This window comes from Pholcus phalangioides, unplaced genomic scaffold (assembly GCF_987345545.1).
Source record: "Pholcus phalangioides strain wild (caught in Gottingen) unplaced genomic scaffold, Ppha-v1.0 ptg000013l_1, whole genome shotgun sequence".
Lineage (NCBI taxonomy): Eukaryota > Metazoa > Arthropoda > Arachnida > Araneae > Pholcidae > Pholcus > Pholcus phalangioides.
The window spans coordinates 895,321-914,678 of record NW_028301606.1 but is presented as its reverse complement, the minus strand read 5'-3'; positions in this window follow the sequence as shown (position 1 = coordinate 914,678).

Genomic DNA, 19,358 nt, shown 5'->3' with positions numbered 1-19,358 from the left:
AACTGAATTTACTAGATTAAATGTGAGACTACGTATAAGTCCATGTTGGAATTAAAATGAAATGGTTTCTTTTTTACTGCTTTTCCGAAATTCCTCACAATTTTTTCCTTACTGTTGACCTCATCGCCTTCGGATATATATATATATATATATATCTAGAGCTGCTGTTTTTCTTGGCGACGAAATGCTGCAGCATATTGGGCAAGAGAAGTGATGCTTCTTCACTAAGATCACCAAGAAAATTGGTTTCGGAATTTTTTATTTTTCTCTAATATATCTACATTTTTATTTATTATTTTTTTTTTCGGCTCACTTCCTTTACTGAATCCTTGATGCTTTCCGGTAAATGGGATTCTTGGATTTTTGCATCCCGAGGAATAAAATAGGTTTAAAAAAATAAATAAATAAAATAACATCACATTTCATTCGCAAATTGTATTTTCATCAAAAGATCGAGCTACCCTTTTGCAGTAGTTTTCTTCACTTGTGATGACATTCCGCCTTGGAATTTTGATTTTCTTTTGGATTTTATTTTATTTCTTTTAAAGAAGTGACGAAGATGGCGAGGAGAATAAACTAGATATGCTCGAGAATAGTATTTACGGTAAACGAAAATTGAATTTTTAAGATTTCTCTTCATTTTATTTCTTTGTTGTTTTTTTTTTTCCTAAATCAAGATATTTCTCTCTCTTACTTCACTATTTTTTTTCTATTTATTTTAGTAAATGGGGTGAGAAATAGGTGATTTCTGCTGAGAAATCTGCGAATTTAATGTGTTTGTGCATATATAGATATACATTTATTTATTTATGGATTTAGATTTTTTTTCTTAACTCAATTTCTCTTATATTTGATATTGAGGAAATTTATTTAATCTCGATAACATGGATGATTGTTTATCTGCTCGTTTGAAAAATTCGATGCTGACTTTTGTGTTATCACTCTTTGCTTTGTGTTTTACGAATCTCGTTGGAGAAATTACTTCATATGTTATTTTCATTATTTTATTTTCGGTATTATATAAGTATTTATTCATAATATTTTATGTTTTAAGTAACAGTTAATATTGGTTCATTTATTTTATCGATGTTTATTTATCACTATTCTCATTTTTTTACACCTGAGAACCAGTAAAAATATTTTAACAATTTCGCGGACTAGTGGGAATGAGAGATATAACCTGGACGGATCCGCAAAAAAGTTGATATGTTTGAAAATTTTAGGACCGAAAAAAAGTTTATATGTCTGATAACTTGAGGAACGACAAAAAATTAATAATTTACAGACCGGCAAAAAGTGAATAATTAGAAGACAGGCAAAAGATAAAGAAATAGGACCAGCAATCAGCGGACCACCAAGAAATACTGTAATAGGATTAATAATTTGCGGATTAGGAAAAGATAAATAAATAAAAGGGATAACTTGCGGACCGACTGAAAATAAATAAATAGTTTGCGGACTGGTAAGGATAAAATAATAAAAATCATTTTTGGACCTACGAAAAATAAATGAAAAAGAGGAATAAATTCCGGGCCGTAAAAGGTAAATAAAAAAGTGGAATAATTTGTGGACCGATGAAAGATAAATAAAGAAAATAATTTGCGAACCAGCAAAAATATAAATAAATAGGAGTATAATACCTTGCGGATCGACTAAAAGTAAATAAATAAGGGAAATACTTTTTAAGTACCTTAAAAATAATTGGAGGAGGAAATACTACTAAACCATTCATTCACCCAAATTCCTCTACGGAATCTCTAACGATTAGTACATGTGGAAATGTGCGTGTTGTGAACCTAAATTGAATTTTGTTACTGTTTAATGCTTGTTATGTGTAAAGAGAGAGAGAGAGAGAGAGAGTGCTGCCATCTTCCATAAACTTTTCTAACTATGAGTGAATTGCAATGATTGAATAATTGTACCGTTGTAGGTCTGTTGCTCTCTGCGGTTTGACTGATCGGTCCGAAGCTTACAGGAATTCCCCTCTTTAATCTGTGGTGATACTTCGTCGAAGCTCGGAATCACAGAAAATCAACTTCAGCCGATCACCACTATGGCGAGAGGAGAAATACTGTAATTTGCGGATTGGCAACGAATAAATGACTAAGAAAAACAATTTCGTGCCGGACCCATTGAGCTCAGTCCCTCTTTTTGCGTACTTTCCACCATCTTCGTGATACGTACTTACGGAAATTATATGAATTCCAGCACGTTCCACCCCACAATATTTCCATCAACTTCAACGCCTCTATGTGTCGATGTTTTACGGTATATTCTTTGGCCTGCTAATGTCGACACACATCAGCGTTTCATTTTGGTCAGATGTCCCAAAGTCAAGTGACGGCATTCAAAAGAAGAATACTAAAAAGTCCAATGAACTTCTCGAGCGTTCAAAATTTGAATCAATTTTTAGATCGTAACCTATATTTGCTGCACGACAAGAAGGGTGGACTACTGAAGAAGCAGGATGAATTTTAGCCTTCCAGACCAGTAAAGCTGATACCAGGGAGAGTCTACAACTTGCGGCCACGTAGGGGTACTGGAAATTCACGAAACTGATACGTCGTTGAACGGCGAACTTTATTGGAGAAACTGTAAACACTTAACATGTTAAAGTGATGAATCAATGCCACCCATAATCCAGTTAGTCAGCCGATGTAGCTTCGGGAATGGTGAAAATCACCTAATCGCCCAGGCGAATTAAGATGTAGGGTACTTATGGAACAGGTATGTGTCCGAACATTGGCTGACTTGGACACTTGGACCAGTGACGTAAACATGACATAGATTTGTCGTTGAGCGGACTACACGACTATAACTTGTGACATCCAGACGGACGGATCGCCACCAACGGAACTTTGATTATCGAGTCCAGACGTGCCATCCAGACGGACGGACCGCCACCAACGGAACTTTGATTATCGAGTCCAGACGTGCCAAGGACGCTATAATACCAATTTAGATTTCGATTCTTAGATCATGATTTATCATAATTATTCCGTTGATTTATACTCCTGTAATTGGATTTATTATTCTGTTATACAAATTTATATAGATATATATACATAAACATATTTAATAAAATTCCGGATGCACCCATCTTTCGAGAACGCTTCGATATCTCCTTGAGATGGGAAGCGGGGTGTGTTCCTTCAATGTTCAATGGTATATTCTTTGGATGCTACCAAAAATTTCCGACATCGAGCAGGGGTTGCCGGGAGATAATCAAAGAAATCTCAAATCACCCTAATATACTGTATACCCTAATATACCCACCATACCTGTTCACGAACTCGCTGTATAACCTGATTCTCTTCATTACAAATGTATGACGCGCATTTTTTTCGTAATTTTATATGAATGCACGTACATGACTAGGGTTCATGCACATACACGTTCCCTTTAGGAAAAATAATAATAATATATATTTTTTAATTCTTGTAACAGAATTTCCTCCGGCATGACCACGCCCTCAGGGGCAATGGTCGTGCTTTGTCCGTTCTGTACTGTTCTGTTTACAAATTCCACAGAGTAATAATACTATAGAGTGCGCGCGAGGGGTTACAATGTGAAGCAAAGATCCGGAGTCACGTGACTCCAGTCGAAAGGCTGGTCAGGGAATCTCGCTGGCAATGCTTTCCTTATGGCTACTCGTATGACGATCTACACGCGCTGTCTTATTTTTGATTAGAATGGCCAACACTTGCGCAGCTTTCGGATGTTCTGAGCGGTTTAGGAAAGGGGGACCAGTATCCTTTCACAAGGGAATACTTTTTTGCTTATTCCTCTTCTTATAAATTAAAAATTGGAATATTAAATTGACGATGCAATGGATTTCTGACGTAATCTCAGTTTTTAACGACTCCATTTTGGATTTAATTCAATTAAAGTTCCAAGTTTTGGTAAAATTCAAATGTCATGAATCATTATTAAATGTTTTAATGGAATTTTTGGCAATAAATGATTGAAATTGTGAGTTTTATGAAGTTTTAACTGAAATATACGTCTCCGCAAGATTTGGCGAGATTTGGCGAGCTAGTGAGTTCATTCGACTTTTGCTCAACTTGGAAGAAAATGTGCTTTTCAGAAGGAGAAATTTATGAAAAATATTCTATTTAAATAGAATGTGAGGAAAACTTCCCCCCCCCCCCAGACAATTGCAGTTTTGCATAAAAATGCATAACAACCTCTAAAAATAATAGTATTTTTAGCCCTCTTCACACCTGAGATAAAACTATTACAGAAAAGAAATTTTTTTATTCATAATTTATGTTTGTTGTATGTGAAATTGCCGCTTCAAACAAGAAAATTAATTATTCAATTGATTTTTTGAGTCAATATCTGTACTAAGACCTGAAGTCATATATTGTGTACCTCAGATGTTATCTTGAAAAAGAATCATTCTAAAAACGATTTAATACCTTAAATTAAGATTAACATATGCATACTTTTGGAGCGAAGAGATTACATATGTCACATATATATATGTATATATATATATATATATATATATATGTGACGTGTAAATATTATATTATATGAAATATTATATCTTAAAATATTATATATATATATATATATACACACTTTAAATTATTACATATATACTCTACATGGAATTTTAATTCTTATAATTTAGAGAAATTGATGATGAGATTCTGTGATTTTCTTGAGTAAAATCTATTTTAATCCTGAAATATTATGTAAGTGTTTACAGTTTTGTGTGATGAGGTTATAAAAGGTTTTTCAGGAATGTTAGAAATGAAACTTTTTCTTATTGTTTGAATATTATTTCATGACTGAATATGGTATGAGTGTGAATGTGTTACATTACATAACATAATATGATGCATTATAATTAATTATATATTAATTATGTGTATATAGAGTAATTGTAATGTTCTGGAAAGATATATTTTTGTTTTAATAACCTCTAGTATAAATAAATTTTCGAAATTAAAAGCGACAAAGTGAATGAAGAGAATATTTAAAAATATAAATGAATTAGGCTTTACAACATATATCCGTTTTCCAATATTTGTTTATTTTATGAAATTTATTTTTTCAAATCTGATACTCCCTAAATATTTCACATAAAAATGAGTGAAATTCATTGAAAAAATGAAGGAAAGTTTTCATCAACTTGATCGAATTGAGTCAAATTTCGTTACAGCAACATCCTAGCTTCTGCGAAAACGCGCCAAATGTAATAGCGCAGAACCTGTTCTTTCCCCGACAATACTGCTCATCTTTTCTTCACGTTCGACAAGTTTTATGAATAGCGTGCGCGGTCTATTTATATCTTAAGTCTATGACAAATTCAAATACAACGCCACAACATGCAAATTGCACAACGAGGTGGCGGACTTAAGAACATCATGGATCCCCGAGCTATTTTTTTGGAGGCCCTACCTACTACTGCTACACCACACATGCACCACCACCCCCCGCGGAACCCCCCCAACGAATCGGTACATGCAGGAATGCGCGTGTACGTGTAGTGAAACCTGACGTGAAGTTTTGTTGTTTCTCTGTAATGCTTGTTATGTGTAGTGCTGCCATCTGCCACTAGTTTTTCTAACTATGAGTGAAGTGTTATGATTGAATGATTTATCGTTGTAGGACTGTTGCTCTCTGTGGCGAGACTTTTTAACGGGGAGATCGGCTCGCATTTGCGCCTTGAAGTTGGGAACCACAGAAAACCAACTTCAGCCGACCACCACTGTGGGGTTCGAACCCGGATCCTCGCATCGCGAGTCCGTCACTATAACCACTCGACCACCACAGCGGCAAAGAGTTGGCATTAGAGAGTTGATCATTCTGATGCCGAGAAAAACACACTTAGTAATAGTCAAACTTGGTTGTAAAGACACCTCTCCTATAACGGCAATAATTTGCGGTCCCGACTGATTCTCAGAAAGCAGTAGTTCCCAAACTGTGTGTCGCGACCCCCTGATGAGGGCCATGTAAATGAGCTAAAGCGGTCGCGAAAGATTTTCCAAAATTCAAAAGTATTGAACTAAATTTATTTTATTATTTCCCAACGTAAATAAATGAAGTTTGGAAGGGCGACAGGGAGGGGGTTGTTGAAGAAAAAAAATTTATCAAAAGGAGGATCACGCTTCAAAGAGTTTGGGAACCACTGCCATAGAGAGAAATGTTAATGAACCGTGTTTTTAACGTCCATGAAAAGCCACCGACTCGGATATAACTACGAATTTTTCATCAGTTTTGCTTCCACTTCAATGATGCTTCTCAAGAAATTCTCAAGATTGGAGATGATCATATGCAGAGAATATTCTCCATTGTTCTATTTATACAGAATGGTGAAAAAAAAATTCATTGCATGTTTCACGTTTCGACTTGCTCATTGACATGACCAATATACAAAACATTTCCGTATTTTCCCTTCTCGAATATTTTTCATAAAATGGTCATCTTTTTTTCAACAAATATTTCTTAAATCCCCAATCGTTAGTAGAATCAGGAATGAAAGTAATTTGGATAATTTACAAATTGCGTTATAATGGATATATCTATCCATCTAAAATACTTTGCCAGGTTAATTTTTTTCCCGTGATGGTGAATGATAAATGGTGAATTAGACCCATTCTGCCAAACGAAAGGGGGGTGACTGACCAGCCCAAGTGGATCATGAAACAACCCACCAAACCTGTCCTATCTGAAACCGTTTTCGAGTTATGGTGGATAATCGATTATGGAAGGCAAATGCGTCATGTTGTCAAAAAACCCGAATCTGTGAAGTTCCTGAAATTCACATGCAAACTAAGGACGTACAAAGGAAAAATAGAAAAAATGCTATAAGGTGACACCAATTTCATCGAAATATCCGAATTTAATGGTGAACTACAAGCACTACAAGATTGGGCAAATCGAATTGCCCCAAAATTTTTAATCACCAATTCTACAAACAACCTTCCAGCTTCAATCAGTAAAATTTACCAAAAATTTGTCCATTATTGTAAAAGAGCTTACGATAAACCATATCGGATTTTTGGTTCAGGAGGAATTTAGTCTTTTGCTTACAATACATCACTGAAATCGGCGTTTGTCAAAATAGAAATTCGACGAAAATTCGGAATTCGCGGTTACAGATTTTGCTCAAAAATTCCTATAAGGTGACAGTACCGCTACCTACAGGATATCCGTATTTAATGGCGAGCTATAAACGCTGAGTGATCGATCGGTGAAGTGAAAAATCGAATTGCCGTCAAAGCCTACTAAAATTACTTCGATGAATCGATGAACGCAGATTTCAGTATGTATTGCAAACGACAAAATTTCTCCTGAACTAGATGACCAATTCGGTTTATTCTAGGCTCATTCGAAAGCTAGTGGAATAGACAAATTTTTGTCAAATTTGTCCGATTGTAGCTAGAAGGGTGTTTGCGGAATTGACAATTAAAAATTTTAGCGTGCGACAACTCGAACTTTGCCAATTTTTCAGCACTTGTAGCTCCCCATGAAATCCAGATATTTCAGTGAAAATGGTGTCACCTTATAGTTTCTTTTTTGTCTGATCCATCCGAATATGTAATCAATTTGATTACATATAAAAAAATAAAGAAATAAAGGTCTATAAGAAACTTCAAAAATTCACGTTGTTTTGACAGACTTGACGCATTTTTCTTCCCATAATGGATTATCCTCATACTCGAAAACGGTCTAAGATAGGACAAGGTTGGTAGGGTGTGTTTAATGTTGCACTTGGGCTCGTCTGTCTTCCCCCCCCCCCTCCTTTGATCTACTAAACAACAAGAAGAAACAGTACCTTCAGCACATATTTGAGGCATTTAGCGCCAAAATCATTGCGAAACGATCACAAGTTACAGTTTCAAATCATCCGACCTCTTCATCTCTATTTCGAACAAATTATTCCATTACTTTAAAAGAAATTCCAGAGAAAAAAACGAAAAATTCTAACAAATATAAATATTTCCAATTCAAAAATATAATCATACTTTCAAGAATCGGGTTCAAAAATATAGCGAAAAATCACAAAGAAAGGCCCATAATCAAGATATCGTCGAAAAGAATGAGTGGTGGAAACCGTTTTATTTAAAAGTCATTCTTCTATTTCATTTTTTTTCAAACAAAACTAAAAAATTTCAAAAAAAAGAATTATAAAGAAAATAAGAAACAAAAAAATACAAGATACAAAACTATTTCTTTCTGTTCAATTTTCTTCTCGTAATCTCTATCTCATTATTTTTCCTCCAGAAATACTCTGGATGCGCAAACAAAGCTTTTTTTTTGGGGGGGGTACGAGGTTATTACCGTAAGGATTACCAAGTGATATATACCTCTTTCTTGGTTTTTCGGTATATTTATATATATATTTTGCTTATACTCTTTCCGTAGTCAGTGTTGCGGACCAAGAAACTTTTGGAAAAGCTCTTGCACAATTCGCACTTCTTCGTATGTACATCCTATTCACTTACTAATCCTCTCTCTCTTACTTCAATATTTTATTTTTATTCAATTTTTTTTTTCGCTTTTAGAAGAATAAGAAATTCAAAGTGAAAATTTTTTTCAAAGTTCACTTTTATCTTGAAATCATGAAAATTCAAAAAACAACAAATTCATCGGAAAAAAGTATTTAATTTTTTTTTTCTTTTTTGAAATATGAATCCAATTCAATGATTTATGTGAAATTTTTCTATCTAAAAACACGGAAAATAAAATACATAACCTTTTTTTTTTAATTTTTTGCAAAAAAAATTTTTTTCCCCTATGGAGAATCTAATTCTTGAATAAATTCACGTGAATGTAATTTTTACAGTCCGTCTCTGGTTGTCAACTTTCTGAGGTTTCGGTGAAAACGAAGAATTTCACTGACACCGACAAAATCCCTCGCGTTTTTTTTTTTTTTTATATAGAATGTACCCATAGGAACATGAATAAATGTTTATTTTATAAAATAATCATCTGAAAGCTGTCGTGAACCTCAATGGTGGTTCTGTGATTAATAAATCTCGGGCTAGAGCAAAAATGCGGTCAAAATGGAGTCAGTGGACACTGTCTCGTAAGAGATATCTGAGGATTCCGGGGAATGTGTTTCAAAACAAAGCAGTGCAGATATGACAAGTGGACTCCCACAAGAGTCTTGGTTTCCTCGGTATTTGACCATGGGATCCTCGGGTAAGTGATAATTGAAAAACACTGTACTAGAATAGTTGCGAAAAAGACACAAGTAAAAGAGAAATCAATTTTACCTTTATATTCTAGAGTACATAACGTAAGGTTTCTTTTGAACTCAAGAAATTTCTTAAAGTTTCCAACTACATTGAAACGTCATTTTGGAAGAAATTGTAGCCCTATTCCTTGTGACTCCAAAACAGACCTTCTTTTGTTTATATGATGCCCAGAACCGAATTTGCTTCCACTTTAGTGTTGCGTTTTTACATAAAAGTAAATCAGTGGATAAAAATTTTAAACGTGTTTTACGAATAATGTTATTTTTGACATTTTACTTGAGTTTGAAACATGATTTGTAAAATTATATTCGTTGTGGTGTCAATACGAAAATTTTATACAATATTATGCCGTATATTGTTGATGTTATGGACCAAAATCTAAAGTCTATCACATATATTTGTCTAATTACAGTGTTTTATAGACGATATGTAAGATTAAACTTTAAACAAAATTCACACGTACATTAACAGATTTGGCTGTATCTACCTATGTAATTGGTAAAAAAACACAGATGTCCATCTATACTTTGGAGAGCAGGTGAATTCATATCTTCCATGTCCAACCAGTCTCTCTCTTTCTATCTGTCTCAGCAGATTTACAAATAAAAATCAAACTTATGAAATTTCTATTGTGGATCCCCGTGTTCCAGCTTAATCTGATGTTCTTTCTATTTTACGCATTGGACCAACCATTCATCATCGCGTCAGAAAAAATGTGTCTTTGTTAATTAATAAATGCATTCACACACATATAAAATGCACCAGCGTAGAGCAGTGGTTCTCAAACTTTTGTCTTCTGCGGCTCTCTTGCCATAGTAGGCACAAGTATTCTCACAATAGTCTAACAAAGAATATGGTATTGAATATTCTTACATAACAAGGACCACTGACCGTGACGCCCTTGATGATGACTGGTGGCTCCCCAACGACTGACAGCACACATTTTGAAAATCACTGCCATACAACCTCTAGGCTAAATAAGAGGTTGGCCCGAGGGATGCATTTCTAGTCAAAAATAAGACTGACTAACTGACATCAACGCTGGCCGTCCGGACAAACAAACTAGAGATGCGTCATAAATTAGACTGCACAAATATAGCAAGTTTCTATGGCCGAAGCCTACGGAGTTTTTTTTTTTTGTTTCTCTGATGATTTTTCAAGCGGTCTGCAAATGAATGCTATTTAAAGAGGACAATGGAAGAGTAATCTCAAAAAAGACTAATTACTTTGTTATTCATACTATTTTAGAACCGTTGAACACATCTTTTAAATTCCAAAACATTTACCCACTATCTGTAAAGACTTGAAAATCAAATTTTTCAAATTTCTGATAAATCGCCTGTTCCAATCTAATGTTCATTCTATTTCACAAATTAGCCAATCATTCATCATAGTGTTAATAAATCATGGCTATATATCCATCTACTGCCATCGCTCCAAAATATGAAAACTTCACTCTACCGAAATCCGTAATTACTTCCACGCAATTATTCCTAAATATTTCGAATGTCTCAAGCCCCATGTAGCCAACCCACATACACCAAGTACTTTCCCACATATAAGACTTCTCGCTTTTCATTTTTTTTATTCTGGATACATAATGGAAACATAATTAGAAAACGAAACTTTTCTCTCATTAATACAAACGCATCTTTTCTTGTCAAAGAAAAAAAAGTTGAAATAAGATTCTTGTTAATAAATGATAGGAATAATAATAACGAAGTATGTGCACATTATTATTATATATTTCGGGGACTCATTTACAAAGGCACACTTCAACGAAATAAAGAAAGAAGCCATATTTATGAGGGTTTGTTTTCGTTTCACGCTTTGTGAGGGAATAATTTTCGGTTCACAGAACAGCCATAATCAAACATAAATAAGAAATCAAGAGTTGAAAAGAAAGGAGCGGGAGAAAAAAAAATGAAATAAGAAATGTTATATATAACTCCGAAATTTCTAATTCAGAATCACTAGAGTAGAAAATGGAGAATTCACCAAGCATAAAATCAAAAGCAAGAGAATGAAAACAAAGGGCACAGTATCAAATATCTCAATTTTTTTAACTGTGTTTTTCTCTTCATTGCTTTTGCTTCACATACGTCCGGGAAAAAATAGAGAAACTCAGCTTTAATCATTTTACTTTTCAGCTTCGAGAATATTCTTTTTCCTGAAGAACCGTCCAATAAGCGATTTGAATTATTATTACTCTATTTTTTTTCCGATTCATCGTGTTGAAGCTAGGTGATGGAATGCGATATGGATTCCAAATTCGTGGATAATGAACCGAATTAAGTCACAATCCGCATGTTCGATAATACAGATGTCAACAGTATCGATTTTTTTTTTAATGGACAGTACTCAGCTCTGGATAATAATTTATCGACTCGCTATAAAAACTTATGTTTTAAATAGGATACAATCAAATTCGGTTATAACGACACCTCGGCTATAAAGTCAATAATTTTGCTCAATTCAGTGTTTAGAGAGCTATGAAATCAATCCAATACTCTCTTTTGGATCCAATACTCTTCTCCGGAAAAAATTGCTACCGCAGGGGAAGTCCCCCATAGAGGGGTTAGCTCACCAATCCTTCGATGTGTATAAAACACGCCTGCCGTTCGGAATCGGCAATAAATTGTAGGTTCTGGTCTAATTAGCCCTCGTGTGCAGAAAATGACCGTGATGCGACAAAAATTATCAGTGATCAATGAGGTCGTAAGGGGCTGGCCAACTTTGGTTAGACAATTTTTTTTATTCCCAATAGTAAAAATGAACTGGAAATCGTAAATTAAATAGAACCGTATTACACCAGAAATAAGAATATATTCTGTCACAAGGGGGCAAGTGTGCTTTTTGGTATGTCCCCACCCCCCAGTAAGTTTTTCTCGATCGGTCAAATAGAGGAAAAAGAAAAATTCGGTTTCTTGGCCAGCTATGGATCACCAGAAACTAATTTGAAATAAATTAATTTTATTAATAAAATTTGCCTCATTATACATCCCCCCTTTAAGCGATAAGTTTAAGTTATAATCATGCCCCCCCCCCCCCATGAGGGCGAGGCTGACAAGGATCCAATCCAGAACGATTTTCTTGCCATTTCTTTGTTTTTTCACCTTATAAATTCACTATAGAGGGGACCGCCAAAGTTCCTATCCTTAGGCTCTGTTGCAGGTTACGGGGACATGGTAATGATAGTTCATCAAAGCGTAGTCATCAAGAGAGCGGCAAAATAATCCTGAACCAAAATTCGAGGCAATTTATTTAAAAGCGGGATGTATGGTCATGCTTATTTGATGCAGTAAATGATGGTGTGTAGCTTTGTTTTAAAAAAAGCAGGTTTATGCCACGGCCATCTAGGCCAGTGCCCTGTCAGTCACTCGCCAGGATCCTGTTTATTGGCAGCACATGAGGCTTCACAACTGGGCGGCAAGTGAGCTTGAGACGCCCGTGGTTTCAGTGGTCCTTCATTTTCCACTCAGTCATAATTTTCGGCAATTTCAGTAACAATTGAGTATTTTGACAACTTGTGGCAATGTTTAAGAAAACAATTGGCAATATCCCGTATTTCAGACCAGTTTCCCGCATTTTTCTCAATAGTAATGGTCCCCAGTCACGATGAATGTTTTTTCATGAAATACATTTCAGTTAACTTCGATTTGCTGCAGTCTTTTATCCCCTTCCCCCTTCTGCAGTTTCAACAACAATCAGCAAATTTATCGTTTTTGGCTACGATTTACTCCATATTTAGTTTTGTAATAAACAGTATTTTCCTCAATTAGGTATGGTTACCCAAAGTGTGATAGTCTAATTTCTATTTGAACCTATAAGAATATATATTACAAAAATCAATAAAGTTGATAGAATATTGGTAAAATCAATAAGAAAATTTTTAATTTCGTAGTTAGAAATTTATCTTCTGCCTACGGACCACATTGGGTTCCCGTACCATAGGTTTGGGAACTCTGCTATACTTATATTCCTAGCCAAATAATGAGCCAAAATTATTTACACGTATATTGCCTTATTTTCTGCAGAGATTTAGTAATTTTAGCATTGTATAATGAAAAGTCACTGCGGATCCAAGATTCTAAGAACTGATTGGCGTAAATATTTGAGTTTTCTATAATTCCGACGCATAACGAATTTCCCTCCCTTTATGTAAATAACTTCGCAAATGCACTGAAGTTCCGTTAATTATCTTTTACTAATTATCATATTTAGGATGCCGGAAGACGGTAAAGGATTCGCATGGCGTAATTCGATTACGTTGTTGATTGAATTATCTTGACTTGTTTATAGGTGCGTCAGCGTTGTGAGAGTGATTCGTGTTGTGATCCTAAACGGTGAGTTATCGAATTATGTATATATATATATATATAGCGGGTGGGATACATAATTATGATGTTTGCGTTTACGTTACCTTTTTGAGGTGGGCTCATCAGAAATGTTTCGATTTTAAATTAACGCGTGGCACATAATATGATTTCTATAAAAAAAATTATTTCTATAGTAATGTCTCCAACAACATTGTTTATTAGAACTGGGAATCGATTAAAAATTTGACTGGATAATCAAAAAGTTTTGATCGATTAATCGACTGATTAACCGAATTTAATCGAATATTTTTAAACGCTAGCTATTCGTAGTTAACATTGGTGATTATAAACAATATTAATCGATGTTATAAAAATATATTTCATTCATTCCAATCACTTATTCTCGTAGATGTGAACAAATATAGAAATTCTTGTCGTCCGCACGAAGCAATTTAATATGTGAATGTATTTTGTCACGTCCTGGAATTTCTTGATCGGGACCGTGTCGTTTTTTTTTTTAGAAAATTGGTTTTTTTAGGTTTGTCACTGATTTCGAACCACTTTTGATCTTCATACTGTTGCTTGTTTCCTCTAGAAAATGTAAGAAATGTCTAAGAAGGGCGGGCATGTTTCTCGTTTGCTAAAACTCATGTTCACCGTGAAGACAATAAATTTTGGGCTTTTCTTTCAAAACTCCAATCAAACTCAATTTGGAACTGAAATATTCATCAGTTTTCGTTGAATCTACTTGAATTTTTCAATCCCAAAAAATTTGATGAAATTATTGATTCAAGAATATCTAAATATGGTCACTTATCTAAAGTGTTGTGACGAGGAACATCATTTAAAACATCTAATTGGGTTCACCAAGTAAATAAGCTAATTTAAATACTTTTCAGGAAAATAATTTTAATTGAATTTTAATCGGACTGATCGAGTCGATTAACTCAACCGAAATTTTTAACTGCGATCAAAAATTGATCGATTAATCAGACCAGCCCTATTATTCATTAAAACTATTATTATCGAGACGAACATTGATTGCTTCCTCTTCAATTTTTTCCCTAACATCTAGAAGATTCACAATTTTTGAATAATATTTATCGTTTTTTTTAAAATAAAAGTTATATTTCATTCTTTGATTGATAGGAATATTGAATATTTTCACCAGAAATATAATTAGCACCCTTTGTACAGTAAGTACAGTTTAATCTTCGAACCAAGATTGGATTTCGCAAGTCCCCTTGGAAAAAGGGACTACAGTAAAACTTCGATATAATGATAATCTACTGGGCAAGCAAAAAAAAAATGTTTGTAGAGGGATTATCGTTATATATATCGAGAGGCAACATGGTCATCATATGTCACCATATTTATGCTGTTGTTGGCATATTTTCTAAATTTGCGTTGTCAGTACCATCATAAAACACGCTTTGAAGAATTTATTGGACGCGAAAAACTGTAATTAATTAGTTGATTAGGTCTATAATGGAATTAATTCAGATGCATTGATCCTGTAAAGAAGGTGACTGTATCGCACTTTTGTGTCTTACAGAGAAAGTAAGACTACCCCAACAGCTTTATTAACATTTTTGGTTGATCATGTAATGCAAAACACCGATGATTTTACATGCTCTTTGAAGATTCAAGAGACGAAGTTAAAGCAAAATTCATGACGTTTTTGAGCAAAATATATAAAGAAAATATTGCTGCAGTTGCTGGCTTCAAAATATATAAAGAAAATATCGTTATAGAGGGATTTATCATAGTAGAGGATATCGTTGTATGTATCGAAACAAGATTCGTAGGCTATTCGAAACAAGATTTGAAAAAATTATCTTTGTAGAGAGATTTATTGTTATATCGAGTATCGTTGTAGTGAGGTTTCACTGTATTTATTTTTGGGGAGAATTCTTCTGGGTTGTTGGTCTGCTGTCTTGCCGTTTTCGTTGTCAAATCGTTCCAGTTGCGTTCTCAGTGTCGTTCTACTTTGGTGCTACAGACTGATTTTATAGAATGTCAAGTTGGTGCTGAAGATAGAAGATTACAAAAGATTTGATGTACAGGTGCTATACTGGTTATCAGAGAAAGCCAAACGACCCCCATTCTTCGGGGTTATTCCCGTATTTTTCCGTAAATGAGACAGCATAAAAATGGCCCATTTTTTTCAGCATTTTCATCAACGTTTATTCGAAATATTCTTCACTGCAATAAGGGATTAGAATTATTTTCCCAATTTATCAATCATATTATGATAATTATGACTATAATTATATTGGAACAACATAGGAGTCGGAGAGATATGACTGAAGTATGCCATTTGAGATTTTCAATGTAACCGATATGGTGGATCACGAAATATTGTTACGCCCTCATCAAAATGTTTCGACTCGGTGTCACTAGTTTCGGTTAGTTAAGAACAGTTCCCGGCGGTTAAGTCAAAGATAATTTTTTTTTTCTATTTGGGTTGTAAATACATGGAATAGCTAACCGTCTGATGTCGTGAATTCTTTTGATGGTGTCCATTATGGACACCTTCAAAAGGAAATTCGGTAAGCTTGGTAGGAATAATCGAAAAGCCATCCATACGTATATGAATGGCAACCATAATTTTTATGGACAGTATTTTAGTTTCTTCCCCCCCCCCCCGCCCTCTGATTCATGTAATTGTGGTTTCCTGTGTTTCGGCTACAATCGAATTTATCCAATAAAGTCTAACTTCGTTAGTGAATTACCCGGGTATTTTGGTATTGTACGCATTACTCCGCTTACCGAGTCACTTTTTTGTAAATCTTAAGTGTCCTCTATGGGGTTCTAATGGGTTTTTTTAAACTCCTGATAAAATGCGTCATCCCATTCAACTTAAGAAATCACTTTTTGTGAACGACTCGTTCGAAAATTGCCATTCAAATCAGAAACTCTTCATACAATATACACGATAATTTCAACATTCACTCTTATCCCGTCAAAGATCTACCTCGCATTTCGAGCGGAAGCCACCGAAGCCTCCATTCCCTTTGCACATTGGGCTATTTCATGTTGTTTGGGAATGGTTCAACTGGAATTGTTTTCCTTGGCGAGTTGCGGTTCTTGGTCAGCTTCTGGGGGAAAAAAAAACTTTTAGTCTAAGCCGCTCAATATTTTTGTCGGCTTTTTGACGTTTTAAACAAATCTTATAGCTCGCGAGAAATATCGAGCATTTGTACTGTGTTCACCCTACTGCCGGAATGTTCTCCAAGTTTAAAAAAAAATGTTCGTTCACCTTTAAAGATAAAGCAGCGTTATACCAGAGAAACATGAAAAATCGACCTATTGTATATTCGTCACACAGTATTGTATATTAGACAGAGAATCCCTATTTCAATCGTCTTTGGAGGAAAAAGGATCGCTTCTTCAACTTCTAATTCCACACAAACAACACCTACCAATGCTGTTGTTGGTTTTTGTTTCGTTTTTTATTTTCAGTGAAAAATAAACATTTTTCTTTCCGAACGAACTCATAAAGAATATTTTATTTTCATTCATGATGTTCCAAAAGAAGAATTGAACTGCAATACACAAGCCGACAATACGTTGATTTCCATAAACACGAAAAATTTGCGAATTTTTAAAAATCATAAAAGGTAATAGTTTGTGGTGTTCAAATGTGTAATTATGTAGCAAATAAACATTAATCGATTAAGAAAAACTCAAGTAATCAATTTTAATGACTGAACTCTTTTGAATAACTAAAATTTGGTTTTTTCTGTTTGAATGCATCAATAGGGAGATAGGCCTCGTAACGAGTCAGGCCATATTTTTGGTCTCCCAAGAGGGACTTATTAAATGGGATTTTTGATTTTTGATGAATGGGATTTATTTCTTTTTTATATTGGTCATTTGTTTCATTTTTTTCTTTATTTTTTCCAGCCTTTTTTGGGCAGTTCGCCTGTTGTGGCTTCTGATTTTGTATTTGTATAATTATGAATATTGTTTTCTCATGTTAAATTCCACCTGCATAGAAATCATTTTAATCGACTACGATTTGCAGTTGCTATTCATTTCCCGACATTTTTTCGATTATCTTCACCTAAATTGGCAGATTTATTTAACTTTGGCTTCATTTTTAGCAACAACTGGTGATTGCCCGTTTTCTGTTCATTTCAGATGCGATTTCCCGTATTTTTCCCGGTCAAATATAGTCAGCCAAAATAATAATTCCACTACTTCACCAACAGAAAAATTTAAGAAATAGTCCGATGTTATTTAACGTGATAAAAATTCTGTAAATTTTTTGTTAATTAATTTATAAATTTTTCATTGTGATTTTCCATCGATTTTAAGATTATTTCTTACAATAATTTTGTGATGTACTGTATATCTATTTCTTTCATTAATTAGGAATTTTTTTCTGAAATTAATAATACAAATACAAATACAAATACAACGCCACAACAGGCAAAATGCCCAACGAGGTGGCTGATAAAAAGATGCCCATAAAAATATGGTTGTCATATGTTTCAAAAATACAGCAACCCAATTAAAAATGCAATTAACACAAATTACAAACAATATATACACATGATAAGATATTATACAATGCCCATAAAGAATACTTATGGTTGTCTTATTCTAAGAATGGATAGCTTCTCGATTTACCCCAACATGTTTATCGTATTTCTTTTTAAACGTGTCAATTGTGTTACAATTTACTACCTCCGGGGGTAAGCTATTCCATTTATTAACAACCCTATTGGAGAAAAATTCCCTGCGACACCATAACCTTGCATTGTCCCTCACCAATCGATACTGGTGTCCCCTTGTAAAAGCAGTCGATTGGCGGTGTACTAAAAGTTCATGGTCCATCCTATCCATCCCATTGAAAATTTTGAACACTTCGATCATATCTCCTCGACACCTGCGTTCATCCAATGTAAACATATTCAAAAAATGAAGTCTTTCTTCATAACTCAAGCCCTGTGTGCCAATAAGGACACGCGTAGCTCTTCTCTGCACCCCTTCAACCAAGTCTATGTCCCTCTGTAGGTATGGTCTCCAAAACCTTACAGCATACTCCAGTCCAGGACGAACTAAGCCTCGAAAAAGCGGAAGAATGACTTTAGGAGAACGCGAAGAGACCTTTTTGAAAATGAGACCAAGCATTCTATTCGCTTTTTTGACAACCGCTGAACAATGTTCAGAAAACTTAAGTCGCTCGTCAATGAGAATTCCCAAATCGGTGACTCTAGTTGCATCCGGGATAGTGACACCATTCAACTCGTAAGAGAACCGTGGGTTGTTCGAACCAAAATGACGGACCATGCACTTATCTACGCTAAACGTCATGCTCCATTCATTTGCCCATGCTGCAATCTTGTTTAAGTTGGTCTGGAGCAACTCCCTATCGCTTTCATTCCCGATTACCCCCATTAGCTTCACATCATCTGCGAATTTGCTAGTAATTCCATCGATACCCTGATCGAGTTTATCGATAAAAAGTGAAAAAAGTATGGGGCCAAGGACACTTCCCTGAGGAACTCCACTTGTGACGTCTGTCCAACCAGAGAATTCCCCGTTCACCATAACTCGTTGCGACCTATCTCTTAACCACGATTCTATCCAATTCAGCAAGTTGCCCCCTATTCCAATCTCGTGTAAACGCTTCAAGAGTTTGCCATGTTGGACCCGATCGAATGCCTTCTGGAAATCAAGGTAAACAACGTCGACATTTTTGCTCTTACCCAAAGCCTTAGTCACGTAATCATAGAAGCAAAGGAGGTTAGTTACACATGACTTCCCCTTCCTGAACCCATGCTGATTATCCGACAATACATTATTCTCG